We start from the raw sequence: 17,348 nt of genomic DNA, 5'->3' as shown, positions 1-17,348 counted from the left end.
GAAGTGAGAGTAGCATCAACGTATATACACTACTGAATGTAAAATAGCTAGTGGGAAGCAGTAGCATATCACAGGGAGATCAGCTCGGTGCTTTGCGATGACCTAGAGATGTGGGATAGGGAGGGTGGGAGGGAAGCTCAAGAGGGAGAGGATATGGGTATATATGTATGCATATGGCTCATTCACTTTGTTGTACAACAGAAACTAACGCAGTATTGTGAAGCAATTATACTCCAATAAAGATCTATTTTAAAAAAAAAGAAATGGCTGATTTGGAAAGATTTAAACATCCAAATTCATGAAGCTTATATGTCATATGCTATATGGGGACATATGACAATATGTCTCCAATATGACTCATTACAAAATGAATATCTCCCAGATATAAAGCTATAAGCAGATTCCTTAGCAGAAACTTTGTAGGCCAAGAGAAATTTGGATGTTATATTCAAAATGCTGAAAGAAAAAACTGCAAACCAAATACTTTACCCAGCAAAGTTGTCCAAAAGATAAAAGACTTTCCCAGACAAAGAAAATGTGAGAAAATTTATCACCACTAGAACTGACTTACAAGAACCACTGGAAGAAATTCCTCAAGAATAAATGAACAGATGCTAATTAGTAACATGAAAACATTCAAAAATATACAACACACTGGTAAAAGTAAGTATATAAGCAAATTTATAATACTATTTTACTGTAATATGGTGGTGTATTAATCACCTAACTCTAAAACAATGCAAATATGTATGTACCCAACAACAGGTCACCTAAATATACTAAGCAAATACTAACAGCTCTAAAGAAAGTATTAGACAATAATTCAATCATAGAAATGGATTTTAAGACCCACATTCAACAGTGGATAGATCATCCAGACAAAAACAAAATCAATACGGAAATCTTTTGACTTGAGTTATACTTTAGATCAAAGGGACCTAAAGACATATACAGAACATTCTAAACCACAGCTGCAAAATAGAAGTCTTTTACAAGGCTACATGGAATATTTTCCAGGAATAGATCATATATTATGTCAAAGAATACGTCTTAACAAAATTAAGAGTTGTAGTCCAACTAAGTATTTTTTCTAACCATAATGGTATAAAACCTGAACTTAATAACAAGAGGAAAACTTGAAAATTCATGAATACAGGGAAGTTAAACAATATACTCCTGAACAACCAATGGTCAAAGATTAAATTTTAAAAATTTGAAATAAAAATGAATACATAACATACCAAAAATTATGGGATCAGCAAATGCAGTTCTAAGAGGAAAGTTTACAGTAATAGACACACACAGAAGAAAAAAGAAAGATTGCAAATAAATAACCTAACTTTGTGTCTCAAGGAAGTAGAAAAAGAAGAGCAACCAAGCCCAAAATTAGCGGAAGGATGAAAATAACAAAGATCATAGCAGAAATAAAATAAAGATCAGAAAAACAATAGAAAAGATCAACAAAAATAAGAGCTGTTGTTTATATAAAGAAAAACAAAATTGACAAACCTTTAGCTAGACTAATAAAAAAAAGAGAGAACACTCAAAATTTAAACATCAGAAATGAAAGAGAAAACATTGCAACTAATACAAATGCAAAGAATTACATGAGACTACTATGAACAACTATATACCAAAAAATTGGATAATCAAAAAAAAAAAAGATAATTTCCGAAAGACATACAACCCACAAACGCTTAACATGAATAAATGGAAAATATGAAGAAACAAATAATCGTAAGGTGTTTGTAGCAGTAATTAAAATCTCCTAACAAAGAAAACCAGAACCTGAAGGCTTCACTGTTGAATTATATCACACATTTAAAGACTTAATATCAATTCTTCTCAAACTCTTCTTAAAAACTGAAGAGGAAGATCACTTCCAAATTCATTTTATGAGGCTGGCATTATCCTCATTCAAAGCCAGATAAAGGCACTATAAGAAGAAAAAAATTGCAGTTCAAAATCTCTAATGTATTGTACTTAGATGGAAATATCCTCACAAGATATTGTTGAGCCGTATTCAACACCACATTAAAAAGAGCCTACACCGTGATCATGGATTTATCACTCAGATGAAGTATATTTCAATATATGCAAATCAATCAAGGTGATACACCACGTTAACAAAATGGAAGATAAAACTCATATGATCACCTCAGTTCATGCAGAGAAATCATTTGACAAAATTCAACATCCTTTCATGATAATAACTCTCAACAACCTAGGTATAGAGGAAATGTACCTCAATATAATAAAGGGCATATATGACAAGTCCATAGCTAACATCATAATCAATGGCGAAAAACTTAAAGATTCTCCTCTAAGATCAGGAAAAAGATAATGATGCCCACTCTTGCTACTTCTATTCAACATGGTGGTAGAATTCCTAGCCAGAGCAATTAGATAAGAAAAATAAATAAAATATATTCAAGTTGGTAAGAAACAAGTAAAACTGTCTGTGTGCAGATGACATAATCTTACATATAAAAAAGCCTGAAGTCTCCACCCCCACAAAAAACTGTTATAATCAATAAATAAATTGATAGTGTTGCAGGATATAAAATCAATATGAAAAATTGGTTGTGTTTCTAAACACTAACAATGAACTAATAGAGAAATTAAGAAAATAATCTCATTTTCAGTACCACTAAAAACAATAAGATATTTAGGAATAAGTTCAACCCAGGAGGACCTTTACACTAAAACCTATAAGACATTGATGAAAGAAATTGAGGCTAACACAAATAAATGGAAAGATACCTATGTTCATGGACTGGAAGAATTAATATTGTTAAAATGTGTATACTACCCAAAGCCATCTATAGATTCAGTGAAATATCTATCAAAATTTCAGTGGCATTTTTCACAGTAAAAAAATTTGTATAGAACCACAAAAGACCCTGAATAGACAAAGCAATCTTGAGGAAAAGGAAAATGTTGGAGAGGCATCACACTCCCTAAAACTTATAAACGTCAACACCAAAAATCAAAACAAAAACAAAACTCCCAAAGCAAACCAACCCACTCCCAAACAAACACACAAAAAAACTGATTAAAAAAGGGCAAAGAACCTAAATAAAAAATTTTCCAAAGAAGACATAGAAATAGCCATCGGGTGCATGAAAATGTGCTCAACATCACTAGTCATCAGGGAAATGTAAGTCAAAACCACAATGAGCTATCACCTCACACCCCTTAGGATAGCTTTATTATCAAAACGACAAGAGATAACAAGTTGTTGGTGAGGATGTGAACCCTTACTCACTATTGGTGGGAATGCAAAATGATACAGCTCCTATGGAAAACAGAAAGCAGGTTCTAAAACAAAACAAAACAAAACAAAACAAAAAACCCAGAAAACAAAAAAAACAGCTTATCTACTGTATTATCCAGCAATCATGCTTCTGGGTTATATCTGAAGGAAATGATACTAGTATCTCAAAGAGATACCTGTATGCCCATGTGCAATACAATATTATTCACAATAGTCCAGATATGGAAACAACCTATGGGTCCACTGACAGATGAATAGATAAAGAAGATGTGAGATATACATATATAATTTAGCTACAAGAAGGAAGAATACACAGTCATTTGGATAAAATTAGAGGTACATATGATGAACTTAGAGGACACTATGCTAAGCTAAATAAGTCAGTCAGACAAAGACAAATATTCTATGATCTCATATGTGGAATCTAACTTTAAAAATATTTCACACTGGAACAGAGAGTAAAATGGCAGTTACCAGGAACTGACACCTAAAGGAGATTGGAAGATGCTGGTTAAAGGGTACAAGGCTTCAGTTATAAGATGAATAAGCTTTGGAGAGCTAATATACCTCATGATGACTATAATTAATAAAATTTTGTTGTGTACCTAAAATTTGCTAATAGAGTAGATCTTAAGTCTTCTCACCCCTCGCACACAAAGGTATCGATGAGAGATGTGGATGTGTTAATCTTTTATGGGAATCATTGTGCAAAGTATATACATATATCAAATCATCTCAAGTACGCTTTAAAAATATACAATTTTATTTGTCAGCTATACCTCAATACAGCCGAAAAAAATCTGCTTGGTCTGTTTTATATTTCTTTTTATCACCCCTTTGTTATTTTTTCAGAAAAAATATTTTTAGGAAACATATATTTCATACATAACTATCTTAAATTCTACCTGATCATCTCATTATCAGAAGTCATGAGCAGAGTGACTAAGTTTGTTGTTTTATTCTCTGTTGACTCTCATCTATAATGTCTTGTTTCCTATGTGTTCTATACTTCTGCTTATACATATGATTATGATTATGACAATATATTAGTAGTAGTACTTACTGCAGTATTAGACTGGTAGCATAGACAATCATACTGGAGTAGAAGTGGTGCTCATAGTCATTTGTTTCAGTCATATTAGTGGTAATATTAATGGTAGTTGCTCTTAGATCAGAGAAAGCCTGGTTCCTGTTACTCCTCTTTGTACAGAGGGCGTTTTTTTTCTTACTCAGGCTTCACTGAGAATATAGCTATTTCAGGAATCCCAGATCTTCTTTTGTGGTTTCAGCCAGTTTGGCTCTTAAGATTTGCCCTAATTGTGACTGCCCCCCAGATATTTAAATATATTCTTAGTGTAGTTTGTTTACCACCTAAGCATTTGGTAGCAGTGCATTTTGGTTTGGGTGTCTACCATATTGTCAAGTTTTTAATAAAGTCTAACATCTTTTATAAGGGAGAAGAATATTAGACTAAAAACATTACACGTATATATGTGATGAAATCATAATGATACTATTACCAATGAAGAAGAGCTGGAAAACTTTTAAGATCCACATAAAAAGAATATGCTGATTTTTTTATGTTATATAAATCACAAGTAAAGACCTATAAGACATGAAAAACAACAAACTGCTAGTGTGTTGGGAATGAGTACCTGTGACTCAGGATACAATTTTTAGGAATAAGATAATACAGTAATAGAAATGTACTGTATTTCAAATAATGAAGATATAACTGAAGATGATGGGCTAGGTAAAACTGTTTAATAGTGATAACTGTCTTTAAGTCAATGAGAAAAGAGATGTTAAAAATGCATGTGAGACATTGGAGAACATTTGTTTTGTGAAATATGAGTGGAAAGAGGACTATTTTCAATTATTTTATATAATATGCAATGTGAATATTTACATGTAACTAAATTAAATAAATTTTGTAATTGAACAGTTGACTTTTATCTACATGCTTCATCATTTATATTTCCGAGTAGACAAAACTCTCTTTTGTTATATATTTGAAGACACATGTGACAACTTTGTATTAAATTATTTTAGTTAATATGAGTGAAAATGTAATATTCCAAATTAATGTATTTGTGTAATATGTGATTTTAAATATTCATGTGTAAATTAATTAATTAATAGATTGATTATAAGTACACTTTTTTCAATAACTTTTAAAATTTAGATTTTCAGGTTGGTCAAGACACTCCTTCATCTTTTCATTGGTGTCTCCTTATGTCTGTGTATGTATAATATTTATTTTAAAGTAATTTTCAGATTACTCAATTAATTGCATGTAATGAGAAAAGATTCTTCTCTTTGCTGATTTTCTTTAGTGTTAGCATCTATCGTGGCACTTTACAATTTTAGTTAAAGGGCTTTCGTGTGGAAGTCCTCACAATCTCTCTGAATTCACCTTTCCTGATAAGGATATTAGTTACTCCACCCGGCCACTTAGAGCTCAGAACCGGGCCAGGACAGGACCTTGGGGTTTCTGTCCAGCAGATACTTAGGGAAAGTCACAATACAATTATTGAGCGTGGAAGGTGAATGCCCAAGTCTTGGGTGCTGATCTCATTTCTTTCTCTCACAGCTTTATAAACCCTACAGTGCAGAGGAGAAATCACATACATTTTTGTATTTGTTTCAAGGTCTGGAAAGGTTGACTGAAACTCCTTTTTTTTTTTTTTTTTTTTTTTTTTGCGGTACGCGGGCCTGTCACCATTGTGGCCTCTCCCACTGCGGAGCACAGGCTACGGACGTGCAGGCCCAGCCGCTCCGCGGCATGTGGGATCCTCCCAGACCAGGGCATTAACCCACGTCCCCTGCATCGGCAGGCGGACGCCCAGCCACTGCGCCACCAGGAAAGCCCTGAAACTCCTTATCTTATGTAGTAGATTTTTCTTAGTTCTCCACCACAAACAGGGTACTTTTGGCCTTATTAGCCCATTTAAGAGTCAATTTTTTTATTGAGGTGTAATTGACATACCACATTATATTAGTTTCATGTGTACAACATAATAATTTGATATTTGTATATATTGTGAAATGATCACCACAGTAAGTCTAATTAATATCCGTCGGCTCACATAGTTACAGAATTTTTTTCTTGTGATGAAAACTTTTAAGATCTATTCTTGCAGCTTCCCTGGTGGCACAGTGGTTAAGAATCTGCCTGCCAATGAAGGGGATGTGGGTTCAAACCCTGGTCTGGGAAGATCCCACATGCCATGGAGCAACTAAGCCCGTGTGCCACAGCTACTGAGCCTGCACTCTAGAATCTGCAAGCCACATCTACTGAGCCTGTGTGCCACAACTACTGAAGCCCACATGCCTAGAGCCCGTGCTCTGCAACAAGAGAAGCCACTGCAATGAGAAGCCTGCACACCGCAAGGAAGAGTAGCCCCCGCTCGCCCCAAGTAGAGAAAACCTGCACGCAGCAATGAGGACCCAACACAGCCCAAAATAAATAAATAAATAAAAATCTATTCTTTTAGCAACTTTCAAATATGCAGTACAGTATTATTAACTACAGTCACCATGCTGTACATTATGTCCTCATGACATTTACTTTATAACTGGAAGTTTGTACCTTTTGACTCCATCTGTTTCACCCACTTCCAACCCCCTGCCTCTGGTGCCAACTAATCTGTTCTCTGTATCTATGACCTTGTTTTTTTATTTGTTGTTTTTCTTTTTAGATTCTACACATAATTGAGATTATAATGATATTTGTCTTATTTTACTTAGCATAACGCCCTCAAGATCCATCCATGTTGTTGCAAATGACAACATAGATTTCATCCTTTTTATGGCCAAATAATATTCCATTGTGTATATATATATGTGTGTGTGTATACATACATACATATATATATATATATATACAGCACATTTTCTTTATTCATTCATCTAGTGATGAACACTTAGATTGTTTCCATATCTTGGCTATTGTAAATAATGCTGTAATGAACATGGGGATGCATATGTCTTTGCAAGGAGTCTAGTTTTTAACATTCTCTACTTGTTTTTAATTAGCTGATAGTTAATGCCCCCTTCTCTCTGTGTAACACTTGATCCAAGGTGATATTAATCTTATCTTTACTTGTTCTATGTCATTTACTTTAAAAATATTCTGTGTATCAATCTGATGTGTTTGGAGCCTAGAGAAGAATTTAAAAAATGAATTTTCACTCTCTCTTGACCTGTTGACTTTTCTCTTTTAACAGAAAAGGGAACTTAAAAATATATCACAATATTTTGTATGAAATTTTCTACTTAACTGAAAATTTTCTCTTAAAACCTTTCAGAAAACTTTGTTACTTTGTTTGCAACATTTGATAATGATGAAGATTTCTCCTTCATACTAAACACAAAACATAAAATTTATACATATTTATCATCTGGATATGAACTACTTTCTGTCTTATCTTACCCTGTGGAGAAGAGAGAAAAAAAATGCTTATGGTGAAATAATCCATTGCATAAAAACATCTTGGGATTATATTTTGTAAGCAGTTCAATTCAACAGAAATTTAATGAATATGTCTCATGTACAAGGCATGATACCAGCTTCAGATTACAAACATGAGAGATCAAAAAAGGTGAGAAAGTGACACTTTTACTATTACCCACTTTGAAAATAGTGGTCTGATGTACTCCCAGACCAATTATAAAGGAAAAATTGTCTATTTAGCACGTATAATTGGCTGTAAGAGAAATGATCCAGGTTTTGGTGTCAGGCAAAATATTTTATTCTAATTATTCGACAGAGGCCCTTTAGAGTTATGGGAATCATAATCACCTCAAGGAGATGTTAAAGTATGAATTTGTTCCAACTAATTGCTGTTGCAAGTTGACATTTCATTGTTAGTATATAGAAATTCAACAGATTTCTGTATATTAATTTTGTGTCCTGCAATTTTACCAAATTCATTGAGTTCTAGTAGATTTTTCTGTGGCATCTATAGGATTTTCTTAATATCATGTCAACTGCAAACAGTAACAGTTTTATTTATTTCCAATTTCTTTTCACATTTAAACTAGATTGAATTTTTTTTTTTAACTGAAGTATAGTTGATTTACAATATATTAGTTTCAGGTATACAGCATAGTAATTCAATATTTTTATAGATCATACTCCATTTAAAGTTATTATAAAATATTGTCTATATTCTGTGTGCTGTACAATATATTTTTGTGGCTTATTCATTTTATACATAGTAGTTTATACCTATTGCTCTCCTACTCCTATCTTGCCCCCCCTTTGCCTCTTCTCACTGGTAACCACTAGTTTGTTCTCTATATCTGTGAGTCTTTTTCTGTTTTGTTATATTCATTCATTTGTTTTATTGTTTATGTTCCATATATAAGTGATAACATACAGTATTTGTCTTCCTCTGATTTATTTTGCCAAGCATAATACCATCCAGGTCCATCCATGTTGGTGCAAATGGCAAAATTTCACTTTTTTATGGCTGACTAATATTCCATATATATATACCACTTCTTCTATATCCATTCACCTGTTTACTGACACTTTAGCTGCTTTCATATCTTGGCTATTGTAAATAATGCTGCTATGAATACTGGGGTGCATGTATCTTTTTGAATTTTTTTTCAGATATATGTGTGTGTGTGTATACACACACACACACAAACATTTTTTTAAAAGAAGACATACATATGGTCAACAGGCACATGAAAGATGCTCAACATCACGAATCATCAGGGAAATGCAAATCAAAACCATAATGAGAGGGCTTCCCTGGTGGCATAGTGGTTGAGAGTCCGCCTGCCAATGCAGGGGACACGGGTGTGTGCCCCGGTCCAGGAAGATCCCACATGCCGCAGAGTGGCTGGGCCCGTGAGCCATCGCCACTGAGCCTGCGTGTCCGGAGCCTGTGCTCCGCAACGGGAGAGGCCACAGCAGTGAGAGGCCCGCGTACCGCAAAAAAAAAAAAAAAAACCACAATGAGATACCACTTCACATATGTCAGAATGGCTATTAACAAAAAGACAACAAATAATAAGTGTTGGCGAAGATATGAAGAAAAAGGAGCCCTTGGGCACTGTTGGTGGGAATGTAAACTGGTATAGCTACTATGGAAAACAATATGGAAGTTCCTCAAAAAATTCAAAATAGAACTACCATATGATACAGAAATTCCACTCCTGGGTATTTATCTGAAGAAAATTAAAATCCTATTTAGAAAAGATATATACACTCCCATGTTCATTGCATCATTATTTACAATAGTCAAGATACGGAATGGATAAATAAAATGTGATATATATATGACATAATATGACATAAAAACGAATAAAATCTTGTCATTTATGACATCATGGATTGACCTAGAGTGTATTATTGTAAGTGAAATGAGTCAGACAGAGAAAGACAAATACTATATGATTTCACTTACATGTGGAATCTAGAAAAACAAAACAAATGAACAAAACATAACAGAAGAGAAACAGTTACAGACTCTCTGTATCTATGACAGTAATGGTTGACAGAGGGGAGGGAGTTGGAGATGAGGGAGATTAAGAGGTATAAACTTCCAGCTGCAAAATAAATGTTACAAGTATGAAATGTACAGTGTGAAGAATATAGTCAATAATTATGTAGTATCTTTGTATGGTAACAGATGGTAAGTAGACTTATCATGGTGATCATTTTGAATTGTATAGAAATATCAAATGTAACAGAAACTAACAGTGTTGTAGGTCAATTATATTTCAGAAACAAACCAACAAACTCATAGGAAAAAAGATCAAATTTGTGGTTACCAGAGACAGGAGCTGGGGGAGGGGGAATTGGTTGAAGGCAGTCAAAAAGTACGAACTTCCAGTTATAAGATAAATAGGTACTAGGCATGTAATGTACAACATGGTAAACATAATTAACACTGCTATATGTTATATATGAAATTTGTTAAGAGAGTAAATCCTGAGTTCTCATCACAAGGAAAAACAACTTTTTAAACTTCTTTAGTTTTGTATCTATATGAGATGATGGATGTTCACTAAACTTATTGTGGTATTGAAAAAAAATTAAAAATAAATAAGTAAATTTCTGACATGGCTGAATACATAAAATAGGCATTTAGGGGAACATTAACAAAAAATATAATTTTTTGAAAATCTAAAACAGTGTGAAATTATGTAGGTTAAATGTTAACCTCTTTGGTTATTGCTGTTGCCATGGGTGTTGGTCTTTTTTTTTTTTTGATATAGTTTAAAGCATGAACAAACTATTTATCTTTCCATTAGAATTTAATGTTAAAATTTTTACCCCTTGGAAAATAAACTTCACACCTGTGTGTAGCTAGCTTATTTGCTACTCAGATAAAATAATCTACTTATTTTTTTGTCTCCTTTTCTTGTTCATTTTTTGTACTTTTTGGTGCCAGTTAGTATTTCTAGCTCACGATGTGAACAAAAAATAAGATTTTAGATTTACAGTGTCTTGTGACTTTTTGACAGCTTTTGTGAGGTATTTGAACCTTTGGACAAAACTGAGATTTGGGATATTTAGTGAATGTAATTGATTCATGTAGTCTTCGCCTCCAGGTCATTTGGATTTGTACAAAGCTGCTTATAAATGCAGAATATCTGCTTGCCATTCTCAAAGGACTATGGCCCTAATTAAACTGCAACATAGTGTTATTATTCATTTTGAACGAATTTTCCCTATGTGTTGAATTTTTCTTTAGTAATTTTGCAGTACTAAAAATCAAGAGAAAAGAAGAGAAATCTAATCTCTTATTACATTGAATTTCATCTGACAAAGAAGAAATGACGGTACTCCAAACAGAAAAGCAGCCATCTGTTGGAAAGAAATACGAGAAGCTGAATTGTCAAATTCTCTATTTTAAGCTTTCTTCAGCAAAATTGGTCATCAATCATGTTTTAAAATAGAATGTGGGCACAGGAAACATTCGGGGGAAAAATATTTTTCCACAGTATTGTTTTCTGTTTTATGCGTGGCACAGTGCCTTACAGGGGTTATGTTCATTCTAACCACAAAATTCAGCATTCTCAAAGTAGACTACTCTACTTTAAGTGATCGTATATTGGATATCAGATAGCAAGTTGCCAAGGACTATGTTCAATATCTGGATAGATGAAGAGGATAATGTTTCCTTTGTGAAAAGTGAATTCTATTTATTAGTTCATGCACTCATTCATCTACTTATTCAGTCTGAATGCAACAAATATTTTTAGCTTTTATTCTGTGCCAGGCTTTTTGTTAGGTATTGAGCATTTAAAAATGAATAAAATACTATACTTTCCTCAAAGAGATCAAATATTCCATTCCCAGTTACACTCCATCCAACAGGCTATGCCGAATGTCAAGTGAAAAAGTTACCACAGTTCCAATTATCCATAAAGAACAACTCATTGTTATTCCCACCACTTGTCTAGCTTAATCAGCCCTCAAGTCTTAAAGCTGTCAGGCAATATTAATTTCAGTGATATCTAAAAGGAGCACAGACCTAAAAATCCTGCTGGAATATAAAGAACCCCTCTGTTTTCCTACTCCGCTATTGGAAAATGCTTTGTTATTGTTGGAAAATGAATTAACTTCATAGAAAACAAATGTCTATTGCCATCATGGAGCCATACTATACTTTCCATTAATCCCCACTTTGGGCCATTAATAAAATTAAGAGAAAAAGGATAGAGGTGAATTGAAGAGAGCTAGGTTTTCATTTTCTGGTCACTAAAAAAAAATGCTGTGTTTTTATGAGAGACTTTATAACTCATATGGCTCGTTTGAAAGTATGACTTAGGTTGCAACCATGGCAGCCGATGCCAAGGTTTTATGTCGGGCGTGTAAAGGATCATGAATTTTGTAGTGCTGTAGATTTTTATTGTCAGGCTGTAATGCATAATTTTTCAACATTTAACTGCATTTATTTTAAAGTGTTTAGGTTCCCAGAAGAAATGCCTTATCACTACAAAGCGTAATCTACCTCCATTTTTTTCTTTTTGTTATTTTTCTTAAAATGTTTTTTGTTGGATTAAAATGATTAAATGGCCTATTTAGTTGTAGTTGCACTACAAAATTGTATAAAATATTCTTTTTTAAGAAGTTATATTTTTCCTTGTGGGAATGATGTCAATTTCTAATTGTTGCCTACAGAGAAAAGAGTAATGATACTTAAAAACTTCTGCTCCTAGACTGGTAAACAGCTTTGACCAAATGTGTAAATCTAACCCTTAGAATTAAATGAATAAAAAAAAATTAAATGAAGGATTATGGGACGCTGATGAACAAACAGTAACAGAGTAAGAGTAATGACAGAAACACCTGTAAATAACATCTACAAAAAAGCCAGGTGACAAGAATTTCTCCTGAACCTAAAAATACAAACTACCAACAGCTACGACACCATTCAGTATCATCATCTATGAGGTAAAAGCAGAATAAAGGAATCGGTGCCTCAAATGGCCCTGACAGTAGAACAATAAAATTGCCAGTAGGTACTTAATGGAAAGTACAACAGGTCAATCTGAAAACACAGACAAATGTGGAAGAAGGGGCTTCAACAGCATACAAATTTCAAGTTAGTGTGAGGGGACAGTGAAGGATATCTGATGATGCTGGAGAGTATGGATTTTATAAAGTGTCAAACTCAATCTTTTTTCCCAGAGGGTAGAAACTGCTGGGAGTTGAACGCAGATTGAGTTGGGGAGGAATAATGGTTACTCTTCATTGCTGATGGAGGAGAGTAGATTGTATCCCACTTGCTTCACCTCTACACTTAGCACATGCTTCTAATATTATACTGTATTCCTATCACACTGAATTCCATACCCTTCTCTTTTACGCATATTTCTCTCAAACTAAAGCACCAAGACCCTCAGGATAGGGACCATATTTTATGATATTTCCAGTATAATATCAGTGTGTTCCACTTTCTAAGATATTACATGTAAAGTTTGAAATCACAAAAAATAACATTGAAATTGGACAAATCTGAATAATTTTTATATTGTTGCCTACTTACACTTTTCAGCCTGCTTGAAATATTTTTGAACATGTTGTAAAAGAACTGTGAATAAAACCATATTAAAGTGATAATGTAACACAATTATTATTGGTTAGCATTACAACTTCATGGATCTTCCCCACCCTCCCTGTGAAACACCAACCCTGTGAAACACCATAATTTAACCATTGAGGTCTATATATCACTATGCTGAAGAAGATTCTTGACTTAAAAGAAAAACCACACACACAAGATTATAGCATCCTTTTATATAGTTTTTAAAGAGGAAGTGTTTCTAATAACATAATAATAATAGCAATTATTACTTCTAACATCACTTAGATTACTACCACTTATATACTTACCTCTGATTCATACATATGAGTATTTTGATCAATCAATCTCCTATTTTATAGGAGACTGAACATATTGGGCGCTTTGAGTTAATTACTATAAGAAGTGTGTACGCCTGAGTGTGTTTGTGTGGCCATAATATTGAATATTGTTCACACATGGATACCATCACCTCCTATAATCAACTCTTGCATTAAATGTATATAAAGCTGAAAATGACAAACTTACTTTAAGCCTGGCCTCCTGTACAACCTCTACATTATTTGTTCTTTTGAACTTAGGCAGAAGCCCCTGTATAAATGTGAACATTATTTGAACACCATGAAACCTTAAGTTCTTGTTGGTCATTAGCATATTAACTTGAATTCGCTATCTAATTAGCATAGTATAGGAAAGCATGAAATATGTCTGTAGGTCATGCATTTATTTGAGCAACTTAAGCCACAGACTCAAGCTCATGGGTTTGGAAGGTGTTCATTCTAAGAGTTGGGGAGTAAGGCTTCTCTGTTCAATACACCTGCATTAGGTTGGCACCTCAAGGCCCCAGGAGCCAACTCAACACAGCAGATTGCTGTTTGGAACACCTAGAGACGTTTGCGAGAACATTTCAGTGTGGGGCTTCTCTAGGCTTCTCTGTTCCCCTGTTTAACTCCAAAAGAGAGGTGGTTCTATAGCCAAGAGAAAGGAAAGGACTTTCATAGGGGGAAGACAAGCACCGCATCTTTACCATCTCCTTACAGCCACGTCCAGTGGGATGGCGCACTCTGCAATTGTTTGGTGAGTGTGGTAATGGATGCCACCACCTACCTTCAGTCACTGCTCTGCAACTTCAACTTCAATAAGTAATTTCCAATGCTTTCCTTCAAATTCATCTTCTATAACAGGAGGAATTATCTTGAGGGTCTTTTTGTCTTTTTTTCCAAAAATGAAGAGGACACTTTACATACTTACTATACAAAGATGAGAAATAAAAGATAAGAAAACAGACTTTGAGTTGTAATATATTAAATAATCTCAGCTATTTACATGCTAGAGGCTACAAAACAGTGCCCGTTATCTAATACACATAATTTTATTCCATAAAAGGAATAAATCTAAGCTGAAGGAATATAGAGTTTTCCCTATTAAATATAATGCAATGATTTCCATTTTTAAGAGGAAAAATAAATGTGACCTATAAATATTTCATATTTTTACATAAGTTCCCCTCCTTTAAAGATGATTCCTAGTGGGACTGTGGGAAGCAAATGGGCTTTGGGGGTAGCGTGGCCTGAATTCCGATTGGCTCTGCCCCCTAGTGTACTATGTGAGTTCATCAGGAAGCTCCCCAATATCTGGATTCCTGAAAGTATGTGAAATTGCGTAGCACAGGGCAGGTTTCAAGACTTCTGTCTTTCTTTTTCTTGGTATTTAGCAGAACAAGTGATACTGGGTGACAGAAAGAGGGAAGACTCTAGAGGAGACCGTGAGGACAGGCACTGCTTAGGAAGAAAACTATAAGCAGGAAGGGGCTCAGGGCAGCTGCTCTTGGCTCCGTGGGCTACAAAGAGGCTACAGAGAGGAAAAGAAAAGTCTTAACGATATATGCAAAATAAGTGTCTTTCTGTCTCTCCAGGGATGTGTGAGTAGACAGACAGATTGCCATCAATTTTGAGGGTTACTCGGGATGATCTGAGTAATATAGATTCTATGGAATGAGAAAAATCCCCTTTGTAGGGTGTACAAACTGTGTGTGTTTAAGAGCTGGCCCACCAGAGCAACAGCGAAGAGTCTTCTTAGAGGCTCTAGGACTTGGTGTGAGGTAGGGCTGTCTGCTCTCTGCTCTCTGCAGACAGGGGGTATCTGCTCTAAGGGGGTCCCAGCAGGGTTCATCTATTTAAGGACACTGGTATTTCCCACAGCCACTTTGTTGGTCAGAAGCTGGGTGGAATAGTGGTGAAGAGGACAGGATCTAGGGACAGCATGCTGAGGGGTGACCCCGACGTTGCCTCTTACTAGCTTAGCCATGTTATTTAGGTCTTCTGCTCAATTTCCTCATCTTTAAGATTGGCACTAATAACAATTCTTATCTCATAGGGACATTTGGAGGGAGTTCAATGCGACATCAGTGTATAAGTCACCTAAATTTGGTTATCCTTCTGCCATATGTGATCTGAGTCCTATAGCAATTAACACAGCAGAACTATATTTGCATAAGTAGCTTTATACTCTCTGCTTGTATGCTGAGCAGAGCTGATTCATTTCACACATAATTTGCAACTTGTTACAGAGCTTTTTCAATACTAATATCCAAACATGTTAGACAAAGAAAAGAGGATGGACACTTGTTTGTTTGATTTCCACTGATTCTGTAGTACTGTATTTTCAACTTCTTAGTGACATTGGCTGTATTAAAGGTCTGTGCCACACACCCTGCAGTGAATGAGAAACCGTTTTTACAGTTGCCATTACAACGAAACCCCTAATTGCCTTAAGAATAATTTTATTGTTCTTGCAATATAAAATTATACTGATAGATCATTTTAAAGTAACACATTTTTCTTAAAGAGATGAGATAAGGAAATAAAGTGGTAATAATGTGTTTAATTTATAAGTAAACTCTAAGAATACAACTTATTTCATTTTGTTACTATCACAGAGAGTAAAAATTTGTCATGTTTTTAACAGAGTATTAACAAATCCCATTATTAACACATCCCATTTATCTCTTGTTTATTCATTTGTCATGTAGATGAAATTCCTTGTCTTTTCCATGTTGGAGACTAAGTTGTGATGATCAAATAGAACAATATAAACAAACAATTAGAAGATTAATTTGCTACAAGCCTCCCCAAGATGTCAGACACGTATTATCTAGTCATGTATATTCAAGGCCTGGTTATCAATAAAATATAGGCAGAAGTTACGAAAATGGTAAGAAATAAGATATATTACTGTGTAATTTTAAGCCCAATTTTTTCTTCTTACTCTCTCACACATCATTCAATTCATTAAAGATTCATTGCTCGTTATATGAGAAGAAATAGAATATTTTAGATATAAAATGAATAAAGCAAATTCTCTACCCACAAGGAATTTGCAGCAGAAAAAGAATAACACTGTCATGTGATGCAATCCAATGAGTACCATGTAATGCAGTGACAATGCTATAAAGGATCTGAAACAGTGCTTTGGAGAACAGACGAAGAGCTCCTAACCACTGAGCCTGACTGCTGGAGACAAACAGAAAAGGTCCAGAGAGAAGAACCATCACTACTGACCCTGGAGGATTAAGCTGGGTGCATCCTGTGGTAAAAAGGAGGGCATTCCACAGAGACCATGCGTAAAGGCAAAGAAGTAGAACTGTTTTAGGAGACAAACAGGATTGGAGTTGAAAGGAACACAGAATGTATGACAAGGATTAGTGAGAGAAAAGTTTGGAATAAAAAATTGGGGCCATACGGTTAAAAACTTTACATATCATGTAAGAAACTTGGACATGATCCTGGAAGCTTTAGGGAGCTACTGGATAATTTAAAAGGGAGTGTAGTGGTCAGAATTTTATTTAAAAAACAAAATCAAAGCAAATAATAAAACTGAGGGCACTCGGGATATAGCAGAATGTAGACACAAATGGATCAAGCATAAAAGTTGGAAACACGTTTGACCAAATTGCTGAATTGAGCCATGCTAAACAAACAGTCCATACATTTGCATGTATTAAAGAGAGCCTAATG

Source organism: Stenella coeruleoalba (assembly GCF_951394435.1).
Source record: "Stenella coeruleoalba genome assembly, chromosome: 2".
Taxonomy (NCBI): domain Eukaryota; kingdom Metazoa; phylum Chordata; class Mammalia; order Artiodactyla; family Delphinidae; genus Stenella; species Stenella coeruleoalba.
Note: the sequence above shows the minus strand (reverse complement) of the source record.